The sequence below is a fragment of the Oryctolagus cuniculus genome, chromosome 2 (genome assembly GCF_051225735.1).
Source record: "Oryctolagus cuniculus isolate XC-2025 breed Fujian yellow rabbit chromosome 2, ASM5122573v1, whole genome shotgun sequence".
In the NCBI taxonomy this organism is placed as follows: Eukaryota; Metazoa; Chordata; class Mammalia; order Lagomorpha; family Leporidae; genus Oryctolagus; species Oryctolagus cuniculus.
This window is the reverse complement of record NC_142868.1, coordinates 82127669-82140997: the sequence shown is the minus strand read 5'-3', so window position 1 is coordinate 82140997 and position 13329 is coordinate 82127669. Positions and strand designations below refer to the sequence as shown.

At 47.9% G+C, this 13329-nt stretch overlaps 1 long non-coding RNA gene and 1 pseudogene across 1 annotated transcript in view; one reads left to right on the top strand and one right to left on the bottom strand.

Moving 5' to 3' along the window:
• Window positions 1-2181: 2181 nt before the first annotated feature.
• Window positions 2182-4359, bottom strand: LOC149127864 (sperm-associated antigen 7 pseudogene; annotated as a pseudogene).
• A 7090-nt stretch (window positions 4360-11449) lies between these two features.
• Window positions 11450-13329, top strand: part of LOC149127863 (uncharacterized) — a 29144-nt gene continuing 27264 nt past the window's right edge. Inside the window, exon 1 of the long non-coding RNA XR_016230002.1 lies at window positions 11450-11565. This is a non-coding gene — a long non-coding RNA (uncharacterized LOC149127863). The remainder of the gene's footprint in view (window positions 11566-13329) is intronic.

Genomic DNA, 13329 nt, shown 5'->3' with positions numbered 1-13329 from the left:
GCCAGTGTGTATTAGTCAAGCCACTGCCTTAACCTGCTGTGAGATGAAAAAAAAAAAAAAAAAAAAAAAAAGAAATCATGTGAGTGGTGCTTGAGAAAAAGGACTTTACACCTCTAATTTGGTTAACGACCTCAAGATGAGGAGATCATCCTGGAGTGTTCCTGTCGGCCCTGAATTCAAACACCAGTGTCCTATGATAGAAAGGTGGAGGGGATTGAAGACGTGCAGAGAGCAGAGGGAGATGAGAGGATGCTGCGACAAGCCAGCGGGTGCCGACAGCCCCGGAAGCTGGGAGAGGCAAGGCGCTGAATCGCTCCTCGGGCCGCTGGAGGGAGCGTGGCCCTGCTGACTTACTGACTCCAGACTTCGGACTTCCAGAGCTGTGAGAGTGTAGATGTTTATTGTTTTAAGCCTCCAAGTTTGTGGTAATTTGTTATGACAGTCACAAGAAGTGATAGGCAGAGTTTAGAAAGTATAAGGGCATTTGAAAACATTTTTGGAAAGTGAAATTGAAAGATTAAGTATATTTTGGTTCAAAGAAATTTTGGAATCCATGCATAGTTTTTCATAATAGGCATTTTCCCATGAACTTTTTGAAAATCTTTTGTGTTAAAAAGAATATTAAACCTGATATGGTATTTAGGTTACTTATGTATCCAAATATTCATTACATTTGGTATATTGATTTTTTTTTCTTTGACAGGCAGAGTTAGACAGTGAGAGAGAGAGAGAAAGGTCTTCCTTTCGTTGGTTCACCCCCCAAATGGCCGCAACAGCTGGAGCTGTGCCGATCCAAAGCCAGGAGCTAGGAGCTTCTTCTGGGTCTCCCACGTGGGTGCAGGGGCCCAAGGACTTGGGCCATCTTCAACTGCTTTCCCAGGCCATAGCAGAGAGCTGGATCAGAAGAGGAGCAGCCAGGACTAGAACTGATGCCCATATGGGATGCTGGTGCCACAGGCGAAGGATTAACCCGTGTGCCATGGCGCCGACCCCCTCTATATGCTTTATTTTTTAAATTATTTATTTATTTATTTTGACAGGCAGAGTTAGTGAGAGAGAGAGACAGAAAGGTCTTCCTTCCATTGGTTCACTCCCCAAATGGCTGCTACGGCCGGTGCGCTGCGCCGATCTGAAGCCAGGAGCCAGGTGCTTCCTCCTGGTCTCCCACACGGGTGCAGGGCCCAAACACTTGGGCCATTCTCCATTGCCCTCCCGGGCCACAGCAGAGAGCTGGCCTGGAAGGGGAACCACCAGGACAGAACCGGTGCCCCAACTGGGACTAGAACCCAGGGTGCCGGCGCCGCAGGCGGATGATTAGCCTAGTGAGCCATGGCGCCGGCACCCCTCTATATGCTTTTTTAAAAAATGATTTATTTTTTATTTATTTGAAAGAATATCAGAGAGAATGGTAGAGAGAAAGAGAGGTCTTCATCTGCCGATTCACTCCCCAAATGGCCAGAAAGACCAGAGTTGAGCTGTTCTGAAGCCAGGAGCCAGGAGTGAGGAGCCAGGAACTTCTTCTGGGTCTTCCACATGCATGCAAAGACACAAAGACTTGGGTCCTCCTCTGCTGCTTTCCCAGGCCATAGCAGAGAGCTGGATTGGAAGTGGAGTAACTGAGACTTGAACTGGAGCCCATATGGGAGGCCGGTGCTACAGGCCGGGGCTTTAACCCACTACGCCACAGCGCTGACCCCAATTCTGTATGCTTTATTGCTTGTCATTGTGATTGCAGTTCCACTCTTCATGTTTGTTGAAAATAAGAAGATGCAAATAGGTTTCTAGGTCATTCTATTTTTTAACCAGGCAGGGTTTATTTTTTGCGGGGGCTACAAATAATGTTTATTGAATGATAAGTGACTGGAGCCCCGGGGGAAGAACAGTCTAAGGAGAACAGAGAATAACGCAGATTAAATACCCACCTGTGCCTTCACACTGTCTTTCACACAGATGCACACATACCACAGACACATGCAAGCTCCGACAGTGACAAATTAAACACCTGCTTCCTCCCGCCCTAGTGACAGCTGGTCACAGGTGGTTAAGAGGTGGGGCTCCAGGATGGGTTCTGATGGCAGCAGCCTTGTCTCTCCCTGTCCTCTGCCCTGCTGCAAAGGCCAAACGGATCTCCTGGGGTGCCTAGGAGGTAGGTGGCAACTCTTCCTCATGGCCACACCTCATTCATGGTCTCTTCGCGGAGTGTGTGTCCCTCTTCTTGGCTGTGGGCCTGCAGCCCTAGGTCTTACTGGCTTGTAGCATGTGGGCTATGTCTTTGGCTGCTCCCTTGCCAATGAGGTGGCTGTACTTGTCCTTATAGTCCCTGGTGGGCTCAGCACACAGGTTCCTGCTGGGTCAGCTCCTTTAGCCTCCTGGGGGTCCTCTTTGCTCTCCATGGCTGTAGGAGTCCAGCTCTTCACCCGAGGGTACAAGCTCCTTTTTGAGGATCGCGACATAGCTCCAATCATTGTCTTCCCTGGAGGGGAAGGATGTCAGGTCAGCCACCTCCGCCACAGTGGGCAGGATGCTGCTTTCTAATCTTGTTCATTGACCCAGAGTGTACCGTGATCTGCTCACTGTCTGGGACGAAATCGGATACCTCTTTCTCCATCCTTTTATGAAACTCTAGTTTCTGTTGTTTCTCTTGGTCTTTTAGATCCTTTAGGCGGGCAGCTTGCTCTCTGGCCTTGCGCCAAATCTCCTGGTCTCTGGGGCTGGGTGGTTTCTCCAGGGAGCTCCGATTGGAGCCCAGTAGGTCCACCACCTTGGGAGTGATAGAGAAGGGGCAGCACCTATATAGTTTTCATTTTACTCCCTAGAAAAGTAACATTTTAACTGGAAAAACTTATGATGACCCAAAATATTGAAAAATGTGTTGGTGTAGGAAACTGTAGTCATTTGCTTACATCCTAAATTGTTTGTATGGAAAATTGCATTAGCTTATTTAAAGTATAGAATAGGAGCTCTGTAGTCCTAGGTTAATTAGCCTGCTGCTCTCATAAATGAAGTCACTAGCTTTATGTGAATTGACTTCCCGCTACATATACAGTATGTGTTTACCTGTTAGAAAGTAAATAGTTCTATCCAAGGTTTTCCCCCTGCATGCCTGTTTGTAACAATGGGCGATTCATGCAATTTTTAAAAAATTACAATAATTTTGCACATTTATGAACTACAGTGGGCTATTTCAATACACCTATTGGATGCATACTGATCAAACAGGGTAAGCAACATTTCCCCTTCTTTGTCATTAATTTATGATTGGCGGCTTGGAGCTTCTCCCTTCTACTTGTTCATAACATATCTACTCGGTTATTGTGAACTGTAGCCTCCCCACTGTGCTGTGTGACTCTGGCAGTTTACTCCTTTGATCCAGCTTTGATGTGGTATCCATTATCCAAACTCCTATCTTCTCAGCCTTTGGTTATCACTATTTTGTGTTCAGATTGAGTTTTTTTAAATTTCCACATATGAGGGAGAATATGCAGTATTTGTCTCTCTGTGTCTGGCTTACTTTTTTTTTTTTTTTTTTTAAAGTTTTTAAGCTTTTAATTCAGTGGGATAAATGCATAGGAGAGTGAGGGCCCTATCTAAAAAATAGAGAAATCTGGGTTCATACCTAGTACCAGGAGGCAGCCACGTAGAGGAACATGTTGGCCAGGAAGCATGGGGCAGGTGGACCAGAGGCCACCTGACCTGGAGACACAGAGACAGCAAGCGCCCCAGTGGCAAAAGGCCAAAAAAGAAGGGCTGGGCCCACCGTGTTCCAGGCCTTTAATCCACTTCCAAAGTGGCATGGTTAATTAACCTGATTGGCTGGTGGGCACTCAGGTGTGGCTAGGTAGGGGCATGAGGTCACACAGGGGGCGTGGTGAAGGCGTGGTCTTCCAGCTCACAAACCTGATCAGTTTTATCCTATATGTCTGCCACAACATTCCCCCCTCAGAGACTCCATTCACTTAATCTTAAGGGCTGTTGAAGGGTGTGGAATCATCATGTCTTCTATAGCTGCTTCCGGCTTAGGAGGGGCATAGTGCAGGCCCTGCCTGTCCAGGTCTGGAAGTTTCTGTCTGTCTCATCTAACAAATTTGTTTTGTGAGCTGAAGCAGTCTCGGTCACTGCCAATGTCTGTGTCCCCTGCATGGTCAGTTATTCCCAAAAGTCGAGTTCTGAAACATAGACGTTTGTCAATCAAAACGAGCAAAACTGAAACAAGACCAGTTGAGAATAGAGTGCCCCTTAAAATGGAAAAACACATCTAGCCATCTCCCAGATAGTAGGTGGTAATAGGCTACCCCTGTGTAGACTGTAAAACCATTTAGCTTGAGCATAAAGGGCTTTGATGTCCTTCTCTGTGAACATGCTAGTATTTGAGTAAAGGTGGCAGATTCCATTCATCACTGGGCACATTCCCCCTTGTTCTATTATGTATTCTAAGGCCTGTCTGTTGTCCATAACTATGCTGGACAGGGAGTCTGCTGAAGCCAGGGCTTGCTGTAGAAGCCGGCCTGCAGTGTAGGCAGATTACCCAGAGCTAAGGTCAGGTGTCTAAAATCAGCTTCATATGGCTCCTCCGGACTTTCACTGATTACCATTGAGGAACCCACTAAGCAGTCCTTCTGCCAATAATAGCTCCCAGAAAGAATCAGAAGAGGTAGGTACACTAGGTATGCATTAAAGTCTAGCATTTTGGTGTGGCTGAGACGAGCTTTACTTATCTTTTTGCTTTTGAAGAGATACTTGAGGTCTCTGGCTTACAGGAATAGTCAGGCATGTCTTTTGAGTTCACCTGTGAAGCCTTAAGAGGTAGAAGCTTAATCCTAATTGTACTGGGGTAGTCACATTCAGTAGCACCTGGTAAGGTCCCTTTCATTTAAGCTGCAACTGACCTAAAGAGGATCTTTCTATGAATGGCTTGCTCAGAAATTCCTAATAGAGTTTTTGTTTAAAACTCCTTAATTCCTTGGAACACCTTCTGAAGCTCCCCTGTCCAGCACAGTGTGTCTGGGTCAGGGGCTTTTTAAGCAAATACAAGGCTTAGAATCCAAATCCTGGAATCCATATTCCATAGAGTCCTGTCATCAGCAATTCCCAGTGTTGGAGCTTCTATTAGAAGCTCCTTAATTCCTTGGAACAACTCTTGTGGCTACCCTGTCCAGCACAGTGTTTGCGTCAGGGCATTTTTAAAGCCGTGTACAGAAGCTTGCAATCCAAATCTTGGAATTCAAATTCCACAGAACCTTGCTGTTCCCAGAAATATCCTTAGCTGCCTTTTATTTTTTTAAAGATTTATTTCATTTATTTGAAAGAGTTACATAGCGAGGTAGAGGAAGAGAGAGAGAGAGAGAGGGAGGGAGAGAGAGAGAGAGAGAGAAAGAGAGAGAGAGGTCTTCCATCCGCTGGTTCACTCCTCAAATGACCGCAATGGCTAGAGCTGAGCTGATCCGAAGCCAGGAGTCAGGAGCTTCTTCTGGGTCTCCCACGTGGGTGCAGGGCCCAAGGACTTGGGCCATCTTCAACTGCTTTCCCAGGCCATAGCAGAGAGCTGGATCGGAAGTGGAGCAGCTGGGTCCCAAAATGGCACCCATATGGAATGCAGGTGCTGCAGGCCAGGGCTTTAACCTGCTGTGCCACAGTGCCGGCCCCCAAGCTGCCTTTTAAATATCTGACCTTGTGTTAAAACATGCAAGATGGCCGGCGCCGCAGCTCACTAGGCTAATCCTCCGCTTGTGGCGCTGGTACCCCGGGTTCTAGTCCCGGTCGGGGCGCCGGATTCTGTCCTGGTTGCCCCTCTTCCAGTCCAGCTCTCTGCTGTGGCCCAGAAAGGCAGTGGAGGATGGCCCAAGTGCTTGCGCCCTGCACCCCATGGGAGACCAGGAGGAAGCACCTGGCTCCTGGCTTCGGATCAGCGGGGTGCTCCGGCTGCAGCGGCCATTGGGGGATAAACCATCGGAAAAGGAAGACTGTCTCTCTCTCACTGTCCACTCTGCCTGTCAAAAAAAAAAAAATGCAAGATATGAATTTCAGAGAGACAGTGTTAAGAGGGAATTTTACAGCAACTGGCATCTACATCAAGAAACTGGAGGGGCTGGCGCTGTGGCGTAGCAGGTAAAGCCACTGCCTACTGTGCTGGCATCCCATATGGTCTCTGTGATGTATTTGAAAGGCAGGGTGATAGAGGGAAAAACAGAAGGAGGGATCTCCCATCTACTGGTTCACTCCCCAAATGGCCACAACAGCTGGAACTGGGCCAGGTTGTAGCAGGAGCCTGGAATTGCTTCCAGGTCTCCCACATGGGAGGCGGGGGCCCAAGGACTGTGCTGTCATCTGGTGTTTTCTCAGGCACATTAGCAGGGAAGTGGATGGCAAGCAGGGCAGCCAGGACTCCTGCTGGCACTCTGAGATGGAGTGCTGGCATTGCAATGCAAGCAGAGGCTTGACATGCTGCACCACACAACACCGCCCTCATTTCAACTGATTTTTGGTGAAGGTGCCAGGAATATCCAATGGAGAAAGGACAGTCTTTTCTAATGGATGTTGGTGGCAAAACTGGATATACATATGTAGAAGAATGAAATTAAATCTCTACATCTCCCTATATACAAAAATCAATTCAAGGTGGATCACAGACCTTCATGTAAGACATGAAGCTATGAAATTGCTAGAAGAAAACATAGGGAAAACATTTTAAGACATTGGTGCAGGTACTTTTTTTTTTATAAGACCTTCAAATTGCAGACAACAAAAGTGAAGCTAGACAAACTAGACTCAGAAGCTTCTGCACGGCTAAGCAAGCAGTAGGCTGATGAGACTCCTGACAGTGTGGTGGAAAATATATGTGAGCTAGTTGCTCAGCGAAGGGTTAATGTCCAGCATAGATCAGGAATTGAGAGAAGTCCACAACACCACCAAAACAATCAATCCAGTTAAGAAATGGACAGATTTTGACCCAAATATTATGTTTGAGCTCATTCTCCCACAGTTCGCCCTTAGCCTGTAAGTGCTAACTCTTCAGACTCTTTCTTTTCTTTGTGCTTTGGTCTTTGTATTTCTCAATCAATGGTCATTAATGCCCACAGGGAAACTGTTTTTATACAGTGATTGCTCTACCATTCTATCCTGAGTTAAGTGTATTTTGCAAAGCACGGTGTTTACTGTGCTCTTTCTGCCATGACTCCGTCTTCTGGTGAATTGTCCTGACTCATTGTAGCTGTCATAGATGTGTGAATGAGGGGGGTAGACCCCCAAGAGTAAGAGGAGAACATCAGGTTGGATGTTAAAGTGCAGGTTCCAAGGTGTTGGGGCTTATTCCAGGACCACGTGGAAGAAGCAGAGGGTGAAATTCAGTGAGCAGTTCAGGATTTGTAGGTATCATTTGACATTATGAATGCCATCATAAAAATGACTACAACCTGGGAATTATTGGTCACCAATTGAATGAATGGAGGTCAGGAGAAACTGATTGGAGACCTGTTTGGAAGTCAGAGGATTTAAAGAGATTGGAGCTATCATTGCTAGTGCCCAACTCCAGGGACACATCTTCAACTGGGAGGATACAGTAACCTGTGACGGATGGAGTCAGTGCTCCACTTCGCAGGAATATGCTCCTGTGTTACCTCCACCAAGTAAAAAGAGGGTATTTATGTATTGCGCATGGATGAAGAACTAACCATACAGAGAGAGGAAAATGAAAAATACAGGTCTCCATCTTCTCTTTTCCAGTTTCATTCTGTAGGGGTGACCGCTGTTAACCTTTCAGACATTTTTAATGCATGCATCTACTTACTGATGAGTAGAAGCAGAGGCAAACTTCATGCATTCAGGTGGCAGGATATATAATTAAATTGTTTCTGTAACAGGAATTGATTCACATTTGTAAGCTGCCATCGGGAGCTGTGACCTTGGGAACAGACACTCAAGGTTTCCTCTTGCATTGCCCTGGAACTGTAACGAAGCTTTGAGGGTGGGCTGGACAGAGTTGGTGGAGCACCAAGGTGTGAGGCAGCTGAGACATGCACTCGTCAGTGTCACCTGCTGCCCTGGCATCTTGGAGTCCTTGCTCCAGGCAGTGTCCAGCTACCGGTCACTGCAGGTAGCTGTTGCAGCCTTTCTCACTCTGGACCCAAGGCCCCCGAGGTCTGGCCTCTCAGCTACTTGTGGGCCCCTTATGGTAGCACAGGAAGCATTCGGTTCTTCCCATTCCTCTCTGGGCATTACACAGGGGAAGAGTATGATGTCTCAAGGCCACCCACTTGCTGTTTCACTCCTCTGCGTCCTTGTCACTCAGCACATGAGGGATGCTGTCCTGTCGGCCACTCCATAAAGTAGGGCCTGGGTCTTCCCTGCCCTCAGATCCCCCGAGTCGCCGGGGATTTCCATCATCCTTTCCTGGTGGAGGAGGGTGGCAGCTATGCCCAGGGCCCTCTCTTAGGGACCCAACAGTGGTTAAGTCACTTTCCTCTCCTAGTCCATTAGATCTGCATTTAGAGTGAACAGAACTGGATTTGCCTACATAAATATTTTTCTAGAACTATGGCTTGTGGCATAAATGATGTGCATCTCAAAAGGCACCTTTTAATAACTCAGAAGTACCTGCCTTTGAACCTCGCAAAACTTCTTTTTAAAAGATTTGTTTATTTATTTGAAAGGCAGAGTTAGAGAGAGAGAGAGAGAGAGAGAGAGAGAGATTTTCCATCTGCTGGTTCAATCCCCAAATGGCGGCAATGGCTGGAGCTGGGCCAGTGCAGAGCCAGGACTTTCTTCCGGGTCTCCCACATGAATGCATGGCCCAAGCACTTGGGCCGTCCTCTGCTGATTTCCCAAGTGCATTCGCAGGGAGCTGAATTGGAAGTGGAGCAGCTGGGACTCCAGCTGACACTCATATGGGACGCTGGAGCCATAGGAGGCAGCTCTACCTGCTATGCCACAGTGCCGGCCCCCATCTCAAAACTCATACCAGGAGCTTCCAAAGCCTGTTTAAAAGCTTCAAAGCCTGAAAATGAAGTCTGTTTGAGCCCTCATGGGAGTCCTTTTCTCAGGCAGTGTGTGCTAAATATTCTGACTGCCGCTTGCAAGGTGGGGCGCTTGTGGAGAATCAGGAAATATCAGGAACGAAAATCACATCCTGTTCAAATAATAGTTCACCACTGCAGATGTGGATCCTTGGAGAACAGACTCATGGGAACAATATTTGCCCTCTGCACCATGGCATCTGCTTGTTTTTGTTTAATTGTATATTTTGGAGACATTTCCATACTACTACCTATAGACCAAACTCATTCTTCCAAGCATTAGCTTATGATTCTTTGGAATGGCTATCTCATAATTTACTTAAATGGTGTTTTCTGGTTTCTTTTTTGGTTGGTTGATTTGTTACTGTCAAGAATGACCCGAGAGGTCATGGCCACACAGGCTCCCTCCCCAGTGGGATTCAGACCCACATTGCGTCCTGCCCTCTTATTTCTTCTGCCACTGTTGGAGTCCTCTGCTTGCTAAGAACTGTCCCAGGGAGGAGAAGAATGTGGGTCCACCAGGAACACTATGCTCCCCCGCAAGAGGTTAAACCCCTCTTGTAGATGGTTTTCTACGTGCAGTGAATCTTGGCTTGGCACTTCTGCTGTGGGCATCTGTGTGGGTTACATGGAGAAAGATCTGTCTGCCCAGGATGATTTTGGCCAGTTGTTAGCTCAGCCCACGAGGGACTCATCTGAATGCTGTCCCAGGTCCTTGGCCCATTCTGAGGGCTGGTGGAGGTGGCAGCACCTCAGGGCTGCCATCACCGAGACTTACCGACCACCTTGCGGTGGGCTTCTCTAACACAGCCCCCTCACCTCTGAGCAGTCTTGTCGAGGTCGCTGAATTATCCCAGAGTCCTCTGCAGAAAAAAAAGGTAACTGGCCAAATTCAGCCTCACAGTAGGTGCCCTTAATACTGAACAGAGCTAACTGTAACAAATGTTTGTAGATTCCAGTTGATAAATTCAGATTCAGTGGCAGGAATAAATTACTGAAATAGGCTTAATAGGATTAAAAATTAAAATTCCTTTAATAAATACAACCTCAAGGCTACTGAACTGAACTTTTAGGTACAACTGGTTCTGACTGTTGTGAGTAGGGGAGAACATCACCTTATATTGAAAAAAATACTTATTTTAAAATTTAAGCACTTATTTGTGCATGTGTTTTAATAAATGTTTATTGGATACAAATGTCTACTGACTAGACACAGGGTGAGAGACCCTCGTCTTAGACCTTTTTAAAAAATCATTCCTTTCATCCACATTCCTACAGAATTCCCACAAAATGCTGGTGCTCCTTTCATGTTAGCATTTCCTTCTCACTCTCGTCTTCTGCTACCTGCTGTAACATTAGTGTGACCTGTTAAGATCAGGAGGGTGCAGAGCATGCTGCATTTTTCCACGTGCCCTCCCTATCCATGTCTTAATCACATAAGGGCCAACTGAGGATCACCTACCTAGAACCAGAGGTGACACATTCTGCCCCCAAAGACACAGAGGGACCTGTTGATACCAAGAACAGGAAGCACTTTCACTGAGACAAGGGAAGTTGATAGGTGCTGAAAACTTGCCATTGGCAGGGGTGGGGTGAGGTGGGGGTGGGTTGTATAGCACAGTGGCAAAGTGCCACTTGGGATGCCCGCATTCCATACTGGAACGCCTAATCCAGCTTCCAGACATGTACCATGGGAGGTAGCAGATGATGGCTCAAGTATGTGGGACCCTGCCACTCACACGGGAGACCTAAATGAAGTCCTGGCTCTTAGCTGTGGCTTGGCCCATCCCTGGCTATTGCGGATATTTGGGGAGTGAACCAGAGGATGGAAAATTTCTGTCTCTGCATTTCTGCCTTTCAAATAAAAAATAATGCAACTTAGCACGGTGCCCATCCATGCGAGGCACTTGACAGATGCTGTTATGAGGGTTACTGGTCTTGTCTCAGGGTGGATAGAAGTCTGACCGGTGGGGAAAGCGCATCTGCTCGCCTTGTGGTGACTTTCTGAGTAAGTGAAAACTCCAGAGGCTGCTCTTCAAAAGGGAGGCTATGGCAGAGAAGGTCAAGATCAAAATTTTTTTTTTCACCAGGCAGAGTGGACAGTGAGAGAGAGAGAGACAGAGAGAAAGGTCTTCCTTTGCCGTTGGTTCACCCTCCAATGGCCGCCGCGGCTGGCGCGCTGCAGCCGGCACACCGCGCTGATCCGATGGCAGGAGCCAGGTACTTATCCTGGTCTCCCAGGGGGTGCAGGGCCCAAGCACTTGGGCCATCCTCCACTGCACTCCCGGGCCACAGCAGAGAGCTGGCCTGGAAGAGGGGCAACCGGGACAGAATCCGGCACCCCAACCGGGACTAGAACCCGGTGTGCCGGCGCCGCAAGGCGGAGGATTAGCCTGTTGAGCCGCAGCGCTGGCCAAGATCAAATTTAACTCAGCTGTTTATCACATAAATGAGGCTGAAGAGGGAGAGAGCGTGGTTCTGTATAAAAGGAGGTGTGAGCAGGGACATGGCCTGTCTCCTCGCCTTCTCCCTGACCTTCCTGGCTACAAGAAAAGCAGTAAGTGTAATTACCTAAAGAGGCTGAACTTCAATTCACTTAGGGACTCCAGTGTGTAATAGAGTTCAACCTCAAGTTTGTGCCCCTTTCTGAACTTGCTGACAAAGGGATTCTGTTTCCAGAATCTTGGGTCAATCAATAGACTGAATTTCCCTCTTCTCTAAGGGCTAGTGGAAGACATTCTTACCTGTTTTGCTTTGCCGGTCTTCCCAGTTTTTACCCAGAATCTTCCTGTACGGCCCAAGCTGGGCATGGCTCCTTCACATTAGAAGTGTGGTAGAATTGCAAGTGCTCAGGAATAAAATCCCATCTCCTGTCCTCAGCTGTAAGAGACTGATGGCAGTGAGCATGACCTCCGTTATTTCAGCCTACCTGCAGTAGTTTTCACAGGCTACCCTAACAAGAATCGATGGCTTATGTGGAGGCTAGATCCAAGGTCAAGGTGTGGCAAGGGCTGGTTTCTGGGGAGAGCCTTTTCCTTGCCTTGAAGTTAACCGTCTTCTCATTGTGTCATCATACTGTGCTTCCTCCTGTGTGATCACCAAGAGCCTGGTCCCTTCCTCTGCTTAGGACGCAGGACCTGTGCCAGTTCCCAAAAGGCCCCATCTCCAGATAAAGTCACATTGAGGCATTCAAGGGATTTATCCAATGGTGCTTATGGAGAAGCATAGGAAAGAGGGCTTTATTCAGGACCATTGTCACAGCTACAGGGACCACTGCAATCAAATTTTGCGCTGGGGTTGAGAGACTAGGCTCAGCCCAGAATGCAGAATGTAGAATGGCTGGGGGTCAGTGCAGGGAGAATGGCTAAGAGTCGGGGGTTCTGGCTAAACTGATCTAGCAGGATTCTTGCTGAAGACAGGCCAGGAGGTGGTGGGGAATGATACAAGCCTGAGTAGATATAGAGCAGGGTGGGGGGTCCTGGCTAAACTGACCCAGCTGGATTCTTTGGCTTATACTGGAATTAAAAAAAAATTTTGAAAGAAAGAAATAGAGGACAACAGCGAGATAGAGAAATACACACATACATCTTCCAACCACTGGTTTCCCCTGCAAATGGCCAAAATGACTGGGGCTGGGCCAGGCCAAAACCAGGAGCCACGAGCTTCTTCCAGATATCCTGTGTGGTTGCAGAGAGTACAAGGGCTTGGGCCATCCTCTGCCACTTTCCCAGGCATTAGCATGGAGCTGGATCGGAAGTGGAGCAGCCAGGACTTGAACTGGTACCCATGCGGGATGCCGGCACTGCAGGCCTGGCTTAACCTGCTGCATCACAGTGCTGGGCCTGCTAAGACTGGACTTCATGAGGAAGTGCACAGATGGGAGAAGGTTCAGAAACCCCTGACTAAATTTTGGCCAAGCAGAGTCTTTATCAGGGTTTAGGGCTGGGGGATACAATTTAATTTATAATTTTGTGTGAATGCTTTCTTTTACTAGATATGTTGGCCTGCTATTGCTATGGAATAACCACCTCATTACACAGTGGCTGCAAACAGTGATTCCACGCCAGCTCTCATGTGCCTGTGAGACCAGCTGGGCCAGGCTGCTCTCATGTGTGTCAAGTTTAGGCAGCTGGGCCCACTCTACTCCACATGTCCCTCATCTTCCTCCTGGGGCCAGCAACCTAACCCTGGCACATCCTCCTGGTGAAGGCGGTGGGCAGTGGCCAGGGTACAAGTCCCTGCCTGTGACTCACCTACTCCCACCCCTTTGGCCTAAGCAAACCACACAGTCAAGCCAAAAGGTCAGGGGTCAAGAGATAAG